Raw genomic sequence first — 17,777 nt, 5'->3', positions numbered from 1 at the left:
AAGCAGTTGGTTGCCTTCATAGCCACCATGCCACTATTGCACTAGGGGCCTTGTGTCGGCAGGCCAGCACAGGGTTCCCCGCTGGACACAGTTATTGATGGCTTTTACTTCAGTGGCCTGCGCGGCATCTCCTGGCACTCTGAATGACAGCCAGCCGGGAGAAGGCTTGCATCTCAGTTCCAGCCTAATTTCTCCATGCCCTGCAATCAAAGCGCACGGAGTCTTCAGCAATAGGGTCTTATGTAGTTCAGGTGGACCACCAAGAACAATGGCAAAGTCTCTGAGCCCTCCCCATATACAGACATATACCTACATGTGTATAGATCATGAGAAGGACAAATGTGACCGGAGGACCACTCACCCAGTACACAATGGGAGAAGTGTAGATTGGGATTTGTAATTTCTTGGTGATGGTGAGGCATTGTTATTCCTCTCTGTAGATTGTTGAGTCTGGGGTTTCCTGACAGAAGCAAATGTTAGATAAGTCCTCTGCATTCCTCTGAAAGGTGACAAATGTGAGCAAATGCTGAGGAAAGCATTCTCAGGTTATGTCCTCCTTACTGGGCTTGTCAGCTGAGGACTTGCTTTCATCAACCCAGACTGGCCTGTGGGGCAGTGTTTTGATTAGTGATTGATGGCGCAGTGGGGCCATCCCTTGGAGGTGGTCCTTTATGGTATAAAGAAAAGCCAGCTATGGAGCAATGTTTTTCTGCAGCCTCTGCTTCTTTCTGCCTTGGCTTCCTCAGCCGATGGAGCGTAAGCGGTGAGATGAAGTAGAACCTTTCCTCCTCAACTGGCTTTTTGGTCCTGGTATTTATCAAAGCAACAGAAAGTGAACTTGGACGTTTGTGGAGTACTGTTGGTGTGTATCCAAGAATATTTACTCAACTAGTTTTAAAGTTAAGTCTACTTGAACATATCTGCATATCTAGGTGAACATTATCATGTTCAAGACAGAGTTTTTGAGAATTTATACTCTATTTTCTACTCAAAGTATTTATGAAACATTTCTTTGGTCAAGTGTCCTGGACTCCCAGTGGCATTATTTCTAGCATCCTGTTTTCTGTGGAGGCATCTGTCAGCACTACAACATTGCATTTGAGAAACAGGGACAATGCCTTTGGGGTAGGATGGAAGTAGAAATACTATTATGCTGAGCAAAACCGAAAAGAAGAAATATATATATTAATAAGGCAACTGGTTTTCCTTTTGTTTTCTGTGTTTATAGTTGAATCCCAAGAAGTGAGTGTGTGTTTAAACAATGATAGTTTATTAAAATAAGTGATTAGACTTCGTCATTTATAGAGAAACATTATTTATTTGGCTTATAAATATTGTTGTGTCTTCTTATTAAGATCAATCAATCCATCATGGTTATAGAAATGCTCCTGTATTAATCAGGTTAAATAAAGTGATATCCAAGCTCTCTTATGCTGTAAACCTCTCAGCCTTTTAATTTGCCTCTTATAAATGATTTCCTGCAGGTGTTTGGGAATGTTTATCAAAGTGTTGTCAGCATGCTTGTTAAAGTACACATTAAAAGTTTCAAACTTCAGGGCTGGTAGGAGAGTGCGTGCTTAGCATGAGTGAGGCTCAGCTTCAAGCCTTCACACTCATTCAGATCACTAGATCCCATTGTGTCAGCAGCAGAACCGTATGGGACAGGGTTGGGAATCTGCATTTTATGAATGTCACCAAATATTGACACCTCCTAAAGAATAAAACCAAGCTTCTCCGTGATATCTCTACACGTGCATCCATATGTGAGTGAGTACGCGAATACGTACCCAGACATACACGCACAACCACACACATCTGTTGTATAGTTATTTACTTGATTTTTGTTTTCAATGCAGTGATTTATTATGTTATTTTGACAAAGGTGTATTTCCAAGTAGCTTATAAGATCAAATTGAAGATATAATTGGGTAAAAATGGAGCGAACTATTTTAGGTTTATGGCTACAGTTGAAAGGGATATGCTTTTCTTTGGGTGTAAGTGGATAGTCTCCTTTTTCTCATCTAGATGCCACAGGCTAAGTTGTACTAAGCATCTGCTTTTCAAATGTCCCCGCATCTAGGACAAAGAATAACAGTTTGCAGCAGAGGGCACTGGAATCCATGCCGTACCAAACTGAGCATGGCCGTGCAGCATGTCTCAGTAAACACTGTGTGCAGGCTGGGCTGCGTGCTGTGCTGTGTGCTGTGTGCTGTGTGCTGTGTGCTGTGTGCTGTGTGCTGTGCTGTGTGCTGTGCTGTGTGCTGTGTGCTGTGCTGTGTGCTGTGCTGTGCTGTGTGCTGTGTGCAGGCTGTGCAGGCTGTCCTGTTCTTCTGCTTCAGAAAGACAAAATGTTTTCTTTCTGCTGCTCTGAGCTCTTGTCAGTGCTTCAGAGCCTCCAATTGAAATGAAATATTAACATGAAATGAGGCAGCTGCTTTTATAGGAAGCTATTTTCATTGTATTTCTATAATTCTAAGTTCTGTTATCCTCTGATGTTTTAGGAAACACTAGATTCCAGGACCAAAGTGGAGTCAGTCTTGTGACAGTAAAGAGTGACCACGCCTGTAATCCCAGCACTCAGGGAGGCAGAGGCAGGTGAATCTCTGTGAGCTCATGGTCAGCCTGGTCTACAGAATGAGTCCAGGACATCCAGGGCTATACAGAGAAATCCTGTCTTGAAAAATTACCACTAAGGAATCCTGCCAAAAATCTGCATTCATCTCCAACTAATCACCTGCATAGCTATGGCTCAGAACCTGTCTTGCCTCTTGGCTCCAGTAGGCAGTGTGTGTTGAGAGAATGACTCTTAACAGGGTTTTTGTTTGAACAGTCATATCCTGAATACTGTACTTTTTCTAGTCAAGGGCAAGAAGGCATTAGGAGGGCCAAAGAGAATATGAGAGCAAATACTATAGCAAATGCACTCACATGAGGCTAAAGCTTGAGTGGGTACCTAGAGGACAGAACAGTGTGGGTGGGGATAGAAGTGACTTGGGTAATGATGGGATCTAACATTCAGAGGTATCACTGCCTTGGGAGGAAAAGAAGACAGATACTGAAGGAGCACAGCTGGAGCCACAGAGAGTAAATGGGCTTGAAGATGGACTTTACAGCATCTGAGGCAGTGTGGAACAAAGCACGTGAGATTGTCCCGAGGAGCCCTGTCGGGGGAATTCATCTGCTGTGAATTTCGGATGTTCCCTGAACAGTAAGGCAGATAGCAGGTAGACAGGAGCAATTACAGATATTCCAAGCTGTTGAGAGAATTGCATATTTGAATATAGCATTTCTGGGTTAAGAGCTGTCTGCGTAAGAGAGCAGCAGTTACAGCAGCATCAGAACGCAGCCTTTGTCGTAGGAAGCTGGGAGCATGAGTCATGCAGCGGCGTGGTAATGAGGATTCCTCTGTGGCTTCTCAGGCTCTGTGTGGAACCGGTGGGAGGCCATTTTAAGAGATAATTTTGAACAAAATTCTGTCCTCAAGATTTGTTTGGGACTAGGGTTTTCTAAGTAAATAACACCAAAGTATCTTCCAAAATGAGTTATGGTTGGGTAGTCAAACAGCGACATAGGTACTGAAAGGCTGAAGTTTTAAAACTTGCATTTGCTCACAACTTTAAATAATGGCATAGGTTTGAATCTATATCTATTTTCTTTGTGCATGTAGCGTTTGCTTGTCCAGCTACTTTTGTCTCTTCATGCGGTTCATGACCTTCGTAATTTCATTCTGTGTTTGGTTTGTTTCTAGCACTTCACATCTCTTCTAATGGACTTGAACAGTTTAGAACTCGTGTGGCCATGTGTCCTCTTATGTTTTATTTTCTTTGTTTGTTTTGGTACAGGATCTCACTCAGTAGCTCAGGGTAGCCTTGAACTCATGAAAGTCCTGCTCCAGCCTCCCAAGTCCTGGGATACAGGTGTGAGCCGCCGTTCGTGGCTCCTGGGTTGTGTTCAGGGTAGTTTCTGAAATATCTTTTTGGTGCTCGAGTGCTCAGGCCACACCAGAGAATGTCTCTAACACCTCTAGCCACTGCAAGACAAAGTTCTCTAACTGTAGGCCTCGGATGAGCCTGCCATCCTTACTGGGGACTTGCTAGAAATGCTCATGTAAGTTAAATCAGAAACCCCTAGGGCAGAGCCCACTTTGTGTGTAAGGAGCTGTCCTGTCGATTGCAGGCCAGGGTGGAGCCTGGCAGTTACATTCCGTAAATGCTGCTCCGGAAGTCATGCCCATTCTGTAGCTCTCGGTCCCCTGAGCAAGCATGCTAGGAGTCCTCAACCTTTCTGATCCTGTTCACAAATGTAGCCAAATCACTCCTCAAACAAAAACAGAACACAACCCAGCAAAGAAAACAAAACCAAAAACTTCCCTTCAAAAAGCCTCAGGAAGCAATGACCTTCTGACCTCACTCTGCCAGTCCGTGGCTTGGTTGATTTCAGATGGCCCAGTTATCTGTAGCTCAGTCAGCTCTCCAAAATAGTTGTCATAGCTGTGGTCTGGACCGGCGGGTAGGTGGGTATCTATCTTCTCCAGGGCCAGTGGGATTTAAATGGCTTCTTTGAGCGCCGTAACTGAAACCTCTAGGCCAGAACTTTATTTGTTAACCACAATTTGGATTATTTTTTCATGAAAGCCAAATATGCCCTGATATCTTTCCTTGAAAAGTCTGATCCTATTTATATATTTATTTATTTATTTATTTATCTACCTATTTATTTATTTATTTATTTATTTATTTATTTATTTATTTATTTATTTTGCCTCGCCTACTCAGATTACTCTGGTGTGTGTTTGTTTTCTGTGTTTCCCTCCGTGGTGAGACAGTTCACTGTGAAAAGAGCAGATTTCCTGCACGGTTGTTCTAGGTCGTTCACACAGTGTGAACAGTGGTTCCGGGAACGCTGCTCGCTGCTCACCGCAGTGCGCAGTGCCCCGGCTCTGTGTGGGTTTCCACGTCAGTCCCTCCCCGATATTGAAGGACATTCTCACTAGGATTGGTTTGCATGTGTCTGCTCAGTCCCTTCCCTCTGTCCATTCCTTGACTAGAGGAACTTTCCAAGCTTTTCTGTTCTCTGTAGTTTTTTTTTTCCCCCGTGTGCTGTGGACAGGGCTTTGCACACGCTAAGAATGTATTCCATCACTGACCTGTGCTCCCAGCCTGCAAATCTTTTCTCCATGTCTCGCCTACAGAAAACTCCAAGTTCTTCTAAAGCAAGTGCCTGTTTCCTGCCTCCTTGTGTCTGAGAGGTCCCGGCCCACTGCCACTTCACACTAGTCTTTACCAAGGCGTGTCCCGGTCTCACAACTCTGTCCAACCCCACTATCAGCTGCCTACAAGATGTTCTAGTCCAAATGCATTGTTCTCCCTCAGGCTGTATCCCTGTCAGTTTCCCTGTCTCAACAAATGATAGATGGGCATTTATCAGCTGATAGATGGGCATTCCCCATGTTACAAGCCAGTGTTCAGGAGCTTTCAGGAATTTTTTCTGGAAGTCCCAACATGGAGTCTGTTACTTGTGCTGTACTCTGAAGAGGAGGAACCAAAGCACAGCAGTCAAGCTGTTTCCCTGAGGCACGAAACTCTCAGTGGGGACAGAATTCGAGCCAGGTTGTCTTCATGTGGAGCACATGGTCCTAACTGCTGTGTTCTCCTACTTTCTTTTCTTAGGTGCTGTCCTAGTCAGGAATACTGTTGCTGCAGTGAAACACCACAGCCAAAAGCAGCTTGGGGAGGAAGGGGTTAACTTGGCTTCTACTTCCATCTTAGTCCCTCACTGGAGGAAGTCGGGACAGGAACTTAGGAACCTGGAGGCAGGCTCAGGGCCATGGAGGGCGCTGCTTTCGCCCCTCATGGCTTGCTCAGCCTGCTTTCTTAGCCCAGGACCACCGCCGGGTGGCCACACCCACATGGTGCTGGGCCCTCCCCATCAATTGCTAATTAAGAAGATGCCGAATAGGCTTGTCTGCCAGTCTGTGGAGGCATCTCCTCTACTGGGCTCCCTCCTTGCAGAAGACTCTAGCTTGTGTCAAGTTGACATAAAACCAGCCAGCACAGGTGACAAGGCTAGAAATCCAGGATTACTCTTTACCCTTCCCATTCCTGCTTCTCTGGTTGAGCCTTTGACTTCACCTTTCTTACAATGTGTCCCCATCTCTGCATTCCACTGCAAGGATTCTAGACGGGGTCCTGTTAGCTCTGCCTCTGCCACTATAATGAGTAGCTCCTCATTGGTGCCCCGCTCTCTCTTTAAATAGACAGTGTTGCTTTTCCTGGTGTTAAATATGATCTGAATTTTTTTTTTTTTTAACTAGCCCAGTTCTGGTACTGTCAGTTACCCACAAGGCAGCCCTTCTCCAGAGTGTACCTCATTGATGGGAAAGCCCTACCAGTTCTGGGGAGCAGGGTGCTCCGGATGGCTGAGAACCACATATCATAAGGCAGAGAGCTGCATGAGAGTCAGTCATAGCTTGGCGACACCTGGCTTCGAGGGGTAGAAAGTTAAAGATAAACAATGGGTTTTGATTAGTCTTTGCTTATTTTGCTCCGTATTGTGATGAAGTCATAGTAAAGAAGTTCGTTATCCTAGTCTAGCTGAGGAAACATAGTTTGTGCTTTCTGTGGGCTCCACCGCCTGCTGTATCTTGGCCTCTGTCACCTACTTCGCCTTCCTGAAGTCCATCACCCTCCCTGTCCGCCCACTGAGCTTTTGCATGTGTATTTCTGTTGAGCGGTAACTCCTCATCCAGGGGCCTGCTAACCACCACCACCACCTCAGCTCAGGTTCCAAACTGAACTTCCCAGCACCCTGGATATCTCAGATCCCATTGGCTTCTTCACATTTGGGCGAACCATTTTTTTCTGACGTGCTGCCAGGACCCCAGTCTTTTCACATCCCAGAACTTGTTAAACTTTGTTTTAATCATCTAGTTGTCTCTTTAAGACTTGGCGCTGGGTCTGATTTATTTCTGTGTTTCTGTCACCCAGTACAGATGCTCAATAGCTATCGATTGTATGAAAAAGTCAGCAAGCGTTTAAATGAGCAAAATAATGGTGGCCACTTACATATGCTTTTATCTCTCTAAAGTTCCTAGCTGTGGTCTGCTGAGTTAGGATCAGTGTCACCTGTAAGCAGGCAGCAGCGTCAATGACTATTTTTCTTCTGAGTAAAGTGAGTACGGAGGAGACTGTGCTTGGAGGAGAGGGCTTCTTTGACTAGCGTGGAGGAGAGGGCTTCTTTGACTAACAGGCTCCACGGTCCCCAGCTCTCTGCTCTGCGGTGCTGGGCTCTGATCTTGTCCTCATACCTTATTCTGCAGATGAATGGCAGAGCCCAGGCTGGCTGTAGGCTCTCCTAGTTAAGAAGGGCAAAGAAAATGCCAGCATTGCCAGGCTTCTGCCTCTGCCTGTCCCCACCCCTCTTAGGGATCTTTCTAGGAGGCCTTTCAGGAGACATCCTCTTACATTTACCCATCAGGCCACCATGGTTTCACTTCTACCTGCCAGAGGAACTAGGGACTGAGCTTTTGCCTGGCCCCTTGCTCTTGTGGTTGCTGTTAACGGAGCTGGGACGAAGAGAAGGCAACCAGCTGCCTGTGTTGCACAGGTTAGCATGATCTCTTTTTCCATGATCACAGGCAGCTTTAGTGAGTAATTTACAGAGCTAACCTCTTCCCTTTCCCCTCTCTCTTTCCTGCCTATCCCCTCCTCTTCCTTTTTTCCCTGTTCCCTCTGGTCTACCCACTTTCCCTCTTCAGTCCTTCCCTTTCTTTTGCAATGCAGGGGTTTGAACTCAGGGCCCTTCACGTGCTAGGTAAGCATTCTCTCACAGAGCTACGTCTCTTTCCTCTTTCAGTGTCTGCACACTGTGTATGATCAGACTTGGTAATTGCTGTATCTGTCATCTTGGACACTGTTACAGCTGTTCTTAGTTGTCAAATACATCAGGAATTAACTAAAACCCTAGTAACTGGGTACACCTGTGAGGGTTTTTCCCCATAATTAAATCATTTGAAGGAGAAAGACCCACTTTTATTTTTATTTTTATTAGTTACATTTTATTAACTCTGTATCCCAGCTGTATCCCGCTCCCTCATTCCCTCCCAATCCCCCCCTCCCTCCCCCCCTCCCTCATCTTTTCCCTGCCCCTTTCCAAGTCCACTGATTGGGGAGGACCTCCTTCCCTTCCATCTGACCCTGTTTTATCAGGTATCTTCAGGACTGGCTGCAAAGTCCTTCTCTGTGGCCTAGCAGGATTGCTTCTCCCTTGGGGGGTGGGGAGGTCAAAGAGCCTGCTATTGAGTTCCTGTCAGAAATAGTCCCTGTTCCCCTTACTAGGGAAAAACAATTGGTTACTGAGCTACCACGAGCTACATCCGAGCAGAGGTTCTAGGTTATATCCATACATGGTCGTTGGTGGAATGTCAGCCTCAGAAAAGACCCCTGTGCCCAGATGTACTTGGTCCTTGTGTAGCTCCTATCCTTTCCTCTTCATACGATTCCCTGCACTCTGCCGAAGGTTTGGTTATGAGTCTTAGTATCTGCTTTGATACACTGCTAGGTAGAGTCTTTCAGAGTCCCTCTGAGGTAAGCTCCTGTCCTGTTACTTGTTTTCTCCTATGTCCAAAAATAATATGGAATGCTTCATGAACTTGTGTGTCAGCATTGCTTAGGGACCATGCTCTGTATTGTTCCAATTTTAGTGTATGTGCTGCCGAAGTGAGCACAGAAAGACGCACTTTTAATCTGCATCTTTGGAGGTGAAGATCCGTCTTTAGTCTGGGCCACACCTTCTGCTGGCAGCCTATGTAAAGGACATGGAAGGACAAAGCTTTCCCTCTTTACCTGTGTGTGCTCCCTCTTGCTGGCAAGTCCGTTCCTGCACTGGCATTAGAGCCTACTTCTCAGGACATGTCTGTTGTATACTGAAGACCAGCTGAGACATGCAGCTTGGGAACTGAACAGCTGTGGGTTTTCTGGACCTGCCTTTGGTAGACAGCCATTGTTGGTCTAGCTGGACTACAACCTGTAAGCCATTCTGACACCCCCGCCACATTCATTCTATTAAGTTCTGTTCCTGTAGAGAACTCTGATGAATACAGACATCTATCTTTTTTTTTTTTTTTTAAAGTTCAGAACATTAAAAAACCTCTCAGCTATTTAGAAATAGTCAGTGGATTGCTTGTCAGACACTGTTATCCTGTTATCCTGCTACATACAGAACACAAGTTCTTCCATCTTGCTGCCCATGTAGCCTGCTTTCTTCACCCCTCCCCACACCCTTCTCAGGCTCTGGTAAATAAGATTCTATCCTCTTTGAGGTCACCTTTTGGTTTGGGTCTTTAATCACTTAATATAAAATTAAGTATTTGACTGTTTTAGAGGCACTTAGAAATTTAAATGATTACTTTTATCAGTGTTATTTCTAGGATTTCATCATGTACTAAGGTATCTGTAGAACACTGGCAGAAGGTTTGGCAATCAATACCAAGAAATGAGCAGTCTGTAGCCTCCCCTGTTAACTTTTTTCTATAAAGCCATCACAAAAAGTAGAAATCCGGGCTGGAGAGATGGCTCAGAGGTTAAGAGCACTGGCTGTTCTTCCATAGGGCCTGAATTCAATTCCCAGCAACCACATGGTCGCTCACAACCATCTATAATGAGATCCAGTGCCCTCTTCTGGTGAGCAGGCACACATGCAGGCAGAGTACTGTATAAATAATAAATAAATCTTAAAAAAAGGTAGAAATCCAAACAAAATTATAATAACTTGTTGAAGAGTGTTTCTAGGAGTGACACACTGGAGCACACTAACAGTTCAACAGCAAGAAAAGGGCTGTGACTGAGGGTGTTGGCGGAGAAGGGCTGTGAGAGTGGGTTGTCTTGTCGGGTCTTAGTGGCATGGTAATGCTCAGGATGCATATTAGACGGAAGGTGTGGAGTGTATGCGCGCATATGTTATGCTTCTAATCTAAAAAAATGATGCAATTCTTAGAAATCACACCAAAGACTGCAAAGAATCATCATAACCCTAAGTGGAAAAAAATAGGAAGTCTTAAAAGCAGTCCGTCCTTTGCGGTGCAAAGTGATTTTTACTACCTTATGCACTTTCCACTTTTTCTGCTGTGGCTATCATTTGAAAATTTAGTCAGTCAAACATCGAGAATGTATTGTCTCAGAGGTCAGCTGTTGCTTGGCATTTTCATAGGAAAGGTTTTGTTTCCGAGGTAAAGGCATCCGTGGTGCAGGCCAGTTAAGGGCTTCTTACCCAGCACAGGTTCCAGCGTTTGCTCGCCTTGGCCTCCTCCTACATGGCACTGCACGTGGGGCTCTCCACTGGCCATGCGTGCTTTAACCTGACACTTGGGGGGCAGAGGCAAGTGGGGGTCCCTGGGAGTTTAGGCCAGCTGGGGCTACAGAGCAACATCTATTTCTCTCTCTCTCTCTCTCTCTCTCTCTCTCTCTCTCTCTCTCTCTCTCACACACACACACACACACATATAGAATGTAGCTCTTCTTGTGTTGTTGAACCTTTGGCCTCATCCTTCTGAGTAACTGGACTATATACATGAGCATTTGTATCCAACAACACTGAAGTCTTGATGTTGATATTCTCATGAAAGGAGGGGATCTGTGCAGCAGAGAAAGTCTACACACTTGTGAGTTACAAGCTAGACATTTCCCCTGCACATTTGTGTGTGGTGTGTGTGTGGGGGGGGATAAGGGTGTCAGGGCCGCTGGAAGTAGAGTTACAGACAGTTGTGAGCTGCTGTGGATGTTTGGCTTTGAACCCCGGGCCTTTGCAAGGGCAGCCAGTGCTCATACCCACTGAGCCATCTCTCCAGCTGCTTTCCCCTGCGTGTTTAAAGAGGCTTTTTCTCCTAGTTTAGGCATCACCTTATGGAAACCAGTAGCTTGACATTTTAGGAACTGTCTGGGACCCTTTTTACTTTGTTGTTGAGTTCTTCCTTGAAGCTGTTGGACACAAATGCACTGTGAGGCTTAAATTTCCACGTTCAGTAGTGGTGTCTTGTATACCGTTTACCAGGCTTACCATGTCATAACTCCTGGGGTCACCCTGTTAATCTATGAATATGGAATTGCCTTAGAGGCAAGGCTGATGGACTGTGGTGTGAGTTTCACGTGAGGCCGTAAAAGAAGATACACTGTTCCAGTGACCTACTTCATCAGTCTGTTGCCAGGAATAGATGCATTTTAGAGATATAATACAGAATGTGAGATAAGGAAAGAGCATGGATATTCTAAATATAACCCCAAATACTGTCAGTAACAAACAAAATTTCATACCAATAATATTTATGTGGCAATTTGGAGAACTAGGAATAAGGATGCAAGGTTTGGGGCATATCCAGGGGAGAAGGGAGGATTTGTGGGAACATTTTTGAGCCCTTTCCCACAGGCTATTTGAGATAGGGACACCATTGTGTTGACAGGGACACCATTTGGCTCAGAAGCCAAATCTGGCCAGCCACCTGTTTAATCTTCAGTGACGTAGCAACTGAGAAGAATAAAGCATAGAAATAGTATACTGCAGAAACTGGGGTATTTCCTCTGTGTTATGGAGAAAGTCTGTTTGGAAATGTGTTCAGGCGTCTTTTGTTGTCATAATGTGTGCGAGAGTCTGTGCACACACGTGTGCTGGAGAAAGAGAGGCCATTGGACAATGAGCAGAAGGACCCCCACAGCAAAGAGTCACTTGTTCTAGAATGTTGGGGGAAACTCTCCTTGGCTGAAGTGTATGCTCCCCTGAGCCCTTCCCTTGACTTGCCTTAGGGGCTAATCTCTCTCATCTTGGCTTTAGCCCAGCCAAGTTCTAGCAAGAATCTTGATGAGTCAATTTGGTGAAACTGCTTCTCTGCCTTGGTATTTGATCAAATTTCTCATTTTTTGCTCTTGATATCTGATTGTACTAGTCTGTTTCCAACCAGAGTTCTGTTGGGTCCTTTCATCCAGAACTCCTCCCCTCAGTGTGTTCTTTTCCATCTACCGACCCCTCATTCTCTCTCCCTTTCCCTGTCCCTCTCTTCCCTCCCTCCTTCCTCCTCTCCCCCTCTTGCTCCCACTCTCTCCTCTCCTCCACTTTTCTGCAATAAATAGTCTTGAGACCTATTTTGTTTGTTGTGAGAAAAAATTTTCCTTACCATTAGGAATAATTTTTCTTGCTGGACGTGGTGAGGCATGCTTTACTTCCAGCATGTGGAGATGGAGGCAGAATATTTATGAGTTCAGGGTCAGCATAGGCTGTGTGGTTCCTGGCCAACCGAGCCTGCATTGTGAGACTCCATCATCTCAAAAAGCCAAAAAGAAGAAAAATGTTTTTCCCTTCTCAGTGTCAGTAGTTCAGAGGTTTAAAAATCTTGGGCTAAAATAATGTTTGGGGGCTCAGCAGTTAAGAGGACCCAGGTCTAGTTTTTATCATCCTCAACTGTCTGAACTCCAGTTCCAGGGGATCACACCCTCTTCTGGTGTCCATGGACACTGCACGCAGGCAAAGCACTCATGCACATTCTCTTCCTTTAAGAGAAAAGGAAGACCGTCCACCCAGGGAACAGCTCTCTGGCAGCCTTCTTCCCTGGTGGAGCCACATGTTCAGTGGGGAGGGCATGCTGGCACAGGTGTGTTGGAGGAGCAGTTGCTTTAGTGGCCTCAAAGAGGCCATTTGCAGTGTCATTCTAGCCCAAGCTTGAGGGTGTAGCTCTGTGGCCTGCATGTGACATGTGCAGGACAGGGCCTCAACCTCCAGCACTGGGGGTAGAGGAGAGGCATTTCCAGGTAGGATGAGTGTCCTGTGGTTAACCCTGGTCCTGGTCTTCTTAAAAGTGAAATAATGTTGACTCTCTGTCCCTGGCTTTCACTATCATCTTCCTTTCATCCCTAACATTTTCCTCCTGCTGATGGCTTTCTTAAAAGATGGGCTCTTTGATCTCGAATCAAAATGAAATGCTGAAAGGTAAAACGTGGTCCTCTTTAGATGGATTTAGATAGTTCTCCAGAAATATGCAGACCTGCTTCTCGCTGGATGTGGAGAGCAGCAGCCTCCGCACATGGAGCCCGGAAATGTGTGTTTGGGGTAGAAGTTAAGGCGACAAAAAGTCATTGATGGCCCAGGCGAGATGCACCTGTGATCTCAGGAGGCCAAGGCAGGGAAATTCCAAATTTGAGGATAATTTGTCTGAAAACAAAACAACTAAAAGAGGTCTTTGTTGGTAGAGAAGAGGCAAGAGATAGCAGGAGACAAAGGGTTGCTTTTAGAGTCTCTCTTCTACCCTTTTCACTTGCTCCAGGCTCAGGCCTGCTCTTCTCTGCCTGGTTCCTTCCTGAGACCAAGAACTCTGGTACCCATTCAGTAGACACTGATGGACACTTCTTTCTCTGCAGAAAGCATGGTCCTGTGGCTTGCCTAGCTGATCTAGAACCTCTCCCAGACTGCATGTGCTCAGTACAGGTGTGGTCCTTGGACCCCTGCAGCCCTGACCCTGCATCTGCGCCTTTCCCTAATGTCCTGATTCCGATCTCATGGAGAGAGGATGATTATTGATGGCCAGCGTCCTGTGCACACCACACAGATTGTCACTCTGCATTCCCTTCCATTTTCCACAGAATCTCATTTTCTTTATTTTGATGGATTGGAAATCATTAGAGCAGCCCCTGCCACTGTTTATAGATGTTCAGCTTTTCAGGTGGCAGAAGGACTTTATGGTCACCATGAGGCCATTATGAGGGGCAGTTTTAATGACTTGTAATTGCCAGTGTAGAAAAATGGCCAGAGGACATGGAGAAATTTAAAAATTTATGCAGAGAAAGGGAAGGACCACACAGAAAATTTTAACTAGTTACAATGGGAACCTGGTAGCCAGTTTTTATTTTTTTCTAGTCCTCCAAAAGACTGTTTTGATCTGAGAGCAAATAAATAGGCCAGCTGCTAAGTAACCAGGTAGAGGCTGCTGAGTTGTATTTGTTATTAAGTCATCAGACATGGAAAAATGTATTTCCTTCTCTTGAATTAGATTCAGATCGATTATCTTGCTCAAATAAAAGCCTTCCACTTTAAACAAAATTAAAGTATGTAGATACCCTTATACAGTGCTGTAAAATCAAGGCTTACTTGGGAGATGGTCTGATTGGGTTAAATCCTCATTCCTTCCTTTGTCATTTGGAGCAAGATATTGAAGCTCTCTGCCTCAGTTTCCTCAACTATAAACTTGGAAATAATGGCATGCTATCTCATAGGGCTGTTCTGAGGGGTGTGTTAGTTTCCACGCAGAGTCCTGAAGCTGTTGTAGCTACTGCTGGCGCCTCGTCTCTTACTTATTGATTGTTTATTCTGGCCTTGGAGCTAAGGACCTAATCTTGCTTAGGATATATCAAGGTATTCAAGGAAGTACGTTCAAACAGTTCCAGAAAGAAAAGTTAAGCCTAATTCTGTGAGGTCCTGTTAGTCACAAGATGGCTGACATTGCAGGTGGCACTACCAATTTTTCAGTAGGTGGTCTGTCAGGGTTGGGCACAGCACTGTGTCTTAAACTGAATGGCTTTTAGATGGCAGGTTGCCAGGGCACTGGATGTACTGCTGGCTCTGCCCAGAATCTCAGGGGTGTGGTCTGACGTGACAGCCGCCATGCAGACATGCACATATGAAGAGCCTGGAAGTGAGACTCCCCACGGGGCTTAGATTTGGTGTGAGTAGCAAAATATACAAACTTTAAATTTCAGGGATCTCAGCAGTGATAAAGGCAATTTAAACATCCAAATGCAAGTAATTTTATAGAATAAACTGCTCAGTCATGGGGGTGGGAGTTTCTTAATTTAGGCTGTAAACATGAATTTGGAAGCTTACACATTTGTGAGAAGTGTATCTTTGCTGTTTTGGTACACAGAACATTTCCAAACGAAACGCGCTTACCCCAAACGCCAAAGCGAACCCTAACGCTTTATACAGATTAGCCTGTATACTTTGTATATGTTTTGCAGCCAAGGGGGTGTGTTCCTGTGCACACGCATACATGTAGAATAATACAATTATGCTAAAACACATTGTGGAAAGAGGCTAAGGGTTTACTTGGTTTTTCTAAAGATTTTCAGCGTTTTATTTTATGTGTATGAATGTTTCCTGCATGTATGTCTGTGTACCACATACATTCCTGGTGCCCTCAGTGGCCAGATGAGACATCAGATCTTTTAGAACTGGAGTTGCAAAAGGTTGTGAATAGCCATGTGGGTTCTGAGAACAGAACCCAGGTCCTCACCAACTGAGCCATCTTTCCAGCCCTGAATTTCTTTTTATTAAATAAAAACGAAGCTCCTTTCTTTGAAAGTAATTTTTAAATGCCCACAAAAAATATGACCAGTGTTATGTCAGTTTGTGTTCTGTTTTGTTTGTGTGTTTTGGTGCTGGCAGTCAAACCTCTGGCCTCACACTTTCTGGGCTGCAACTCCAGCCAACTCCTAGTCAATTTTTCAGAAGAGGGAAGCAAATACTCCATTGATCCTTGATGCCATCACTTATGTGACTGGCTTTCTATGCCAGCAGAAAATGATTAATTGCTCTTAACTGTGACAAAGCCCATGGGTAATGAAATGTTTTGGTCTATCTATTTTTTCCCCTTTATTCAAACAAATTGATGAACAGTCTGCCAGAACGCTGTAGAGAATAAATACGTGTTCTGAAGAAGCACAGGACCACAGTGCTGTCCTTTGCTCACTTGGGATCTAGAGATTTGTGCCCTGCCATTGTCTGCAGGGTCTGAACCCTGAAAGCCACTTTCCTGTGCCTCCTGTTAGGCTCATGTACTTTACTGAGGTTTTGCTTAGGTTCAGACCTTCCTTCAGTCTGTCACATAAATGCTACGGTGCATATGAAGCCAATCCAAGCTTCAAACTTTTACTGTGATTTTGATAACTAGTTGCCTAGAGCATCCGTGGTCATTTACTGCTTCTTAAACTGAGATAGCAGGAGAATTTGATGTGCAGTAGCATATTTCTTCTCAAGTGATTTAATGATCTACAGACAACTGTCAGTTATAAAGCTAAACTGCCAGGCAGAGCTATTGATAGTACGTGACATAACAGAGCCCCAGCTCCATCCCTTCCAAGCCCAAATAAGTGTATTCTCTCTTTTATTTTAGGGAGCGGTGGTGATGGCGTGGTGGCTTGAGACAGGGCTTCTCTGTGTGGCCCTGGCTGTCCTGCAGCACACTCGGTAGACCAGGCTGGCCTCGAACTCCTGCCTCCCAAGTCTGTACCTGGGAGGATCAATGATATGCACCACCAAGCCTGGCTTCCAAACAAATTTCTTATCCCTTTAGACTACATTTCTCCCTTTCTTTTGAGCCTAGGCAGGTCTCAAAACTGGGGTCACTACATGCTCTTGCCTTAGACGTCCAATTAGCTTCGCGCCTTTCTAGCTGGCTCCGCGTTTTCTGTCTACATTGTTGGGTTCAGTTTTCTAATATTTTCTTGAAGAGTTTTGCCTTTGGGCTCGTAAAAAGATACTTGTATATAGCTTTTTTTCTTTTGTCTTTGTCAGTGTTGACCTCATAGAAGATTAGAAGTATTCTCTCTGCTGTTTTCTGGGAGAGATTATGTAGAGAGTTGATATGACTTCTTTCTCCAGTGTCTGGTAAAATTCACAGTGAATCTGTCTGTGCTACTTTCTGATTGGAAGGTTTCTAGACCTTTGCTATATACTTGGATCATTTGTTTCTTCATGTGAGTCTTGGAAGAGTTTGCTCTAAGAACTGAAGCTCATTTTATTCAGGCTATTAAATCTACAGACATAAAGTTGTTTCTAACATTCCTTCATTATTTTCTCAGGGCTTGAGGGATCAGAAGTGACAGCCCAACCTTCATTTCTGTTATTGATAATTTGCGTTCTTTATCTTTTTGTCCTAGTTAATGGGGCTGAGCTAAGGATTATCAATTTTATTGATTATGCCAAAAAGCAGCAGCTGGCTTAGTTGGCTTTGTCTGACTTTCAGTTCGTTGATCTCTGTTGAATTTGTTACTGTTTCTCCCCTTCTGCCCATGTAGCCATCAGTTTGGGGCATTTCTTCTGCACTAATACGCCTGCGCGATGCTATGATTCCTCCTGAGCACTACTTCTGCAGCTCACAGACCTTGTTTGTTTGTGTCTTTTCGTTAGTTCAAAATCTTTAAAACTTCCCTCTGAGGCTTCTTCTCTGACCTCTGCGGTCTTAGAATTGTGCTGTCTAACTGTATCGTGTACTTTTGTGCATTACCGCAGTCACACATTTCCACAAAGAACAATCAGAGAATTGTTCCTACTGAGAAAAAAATGTGCACATTGGGCCTTTAATGGAGAGGAAAGCTGGGAAGTGAGAAATGAAGCAAAAGTTATTGAGTCATTTTTTTTCTGGATAACTGTGTTTGTTTATCCAATGGACTTAGGCCAACATTAACACACACACACACACATAGTTGAATCACTGTTAAAAATGATAAAATTATGTGGTAAAATGGAGAGAATGATTACATTACAGGCTAGTCCCAACAAGAAGTATATTAGCTTCCTGTGGTTTAAGGAGGACAGATGAGTTAGCTCAGTGGTTAGGGACACTTGTTCTCGCAGAAGGCCTGACTTCTATCCCCAGCACAACAAGGCAGTTTACAGCCACCTGTAACCGCAACCCCAGGGAATCAAATGTCTTTCTTTGACTTCTGTGTGCATCAAACACACATGTGGTACAGGCAAACACACACACACACACACACACACACACACACACACACACACACACA

General features: G+C 44.7%; 1 protein-coding gene and 1 pseudogene across 2 annotated transcripts in view; one reads left to right on the top strand and one right to left on the bottom strand.

Moving 5' to 3' along the window:
- Positions 1-17,777, top strand: part of Fhip1a (FHF complex subunit HOOK interacting protein 1A) — a 197,448-nt gene that overhangs the window by 61,759 nt on the left and 117,912 nt on the right. The window lies entirely within an intron of this gene.
- LOC129668622 (U6 spliceosomal RNA) lies at positions 8,627-8,725 on the bottom strand (annotated as a pseudogene).

Source organism: Psammomys obesus, unplaced genomic scaffold, assembly GCF_907164565.1.
Source record: "Psammomys obesus unplaced genomic scaffold, mPsaObe1.curated_primary_1811, whole genome shotgun sequence".
NCBI classification, from domain to species: domain Eukaryota; kingdom Metazoa; phylum Chordata; class Mammalia; order Rodentia; family Muridae; genus Psammomys; species Psammomys obesus.
This window is presented reverse-complemented; position numbering and strand designations above follow the sequence as displayed.